The following is an 888-nucleotide window of genomic DNA, read 5'->3' as shown; positions in this document are numbered from 1 at the left end:
AAAGAAAAAGAGATAATAAGTACGAAGGATGTTTTTACAAGAATAAAGGAACATACCACACCAGAACACCCTCCAACATTCCATATTCAGTTTCAGAGAATGGGGATCTAGTATGGTAAAAGATGATAGTGATAGCCAAAGGAGAAGGAAAGTCCAAACTAGTCTCAATAAAATGGTCGCTTTTACTTATGCACAAGGAGGCTATCCCGAAAAATGCTGTTTTGAGAAAATCGAAGGTAAAGTTTTTGCCCCTTGTTCAGTTTTTTTAAAAAGACAAGGAAAGTTATCTCTATAACCAAACAATTCTCCAATATGAAGGGCAACGCCCACTTTTGGTGTAGGTCAAGATTTCTGGAACCTCCAAAATCTGGGTTAGCCCGCTTGTCCTTAATAGCGACCACATGATGAAACATAATGTAATAAGTAATAAACACGTAGCAGTCAAGGTACTGTATACAAACACCTATCACATCACGGGTCTACCGGACAGCTATTCCAATCCAAGTGACACGTGGCAAATTTTACAGAAGGAAAAAACTTTCTCATTTCAACAGAACGCAATTCTAGGATCCGAAACTCACATGTAGCGTAGAAAAACAACAAACACGGGTTCATTTTGTAAATCGTTTTCTAATCAATTTCTTCCATTCTAATTAAATCAAACAAAGTGTCACTTAAAATACTTCTTTTTGAACAAAAAGTGTGAGGAAAACCATTCTAAAGCGGTACGGTACTTAGAAAAGTTTCGTTTGTTTTTGGCTGAGCCATTTGAGAAGAAAAGTATGCTAACTTACCCACTTACAATCGTTTTTTTCTTTTTCTACCACCATTAGCAATTTCTAGATGTGGTACAAGTATTTTAACCCCAACATTACAACTTTTCCTCAA

This window comes from Aplysia californica, unplaced genomic scaffold (genome assembly GCF_000002075.1).
Source record: "Aplysia californica isolate F4 #8 unplaced genomic scaffold, AplCal3.0 scaffold00341, whole genome shotgun sequence".
NCBI lineage: Eukaryota > Metazoa > Mollusca > Gastropoda > Aplysiida > Aplysiidae > Aplysia > Aplysia californica.
This window is presented reverse-complemented; position numbering follows the sequence as displayed.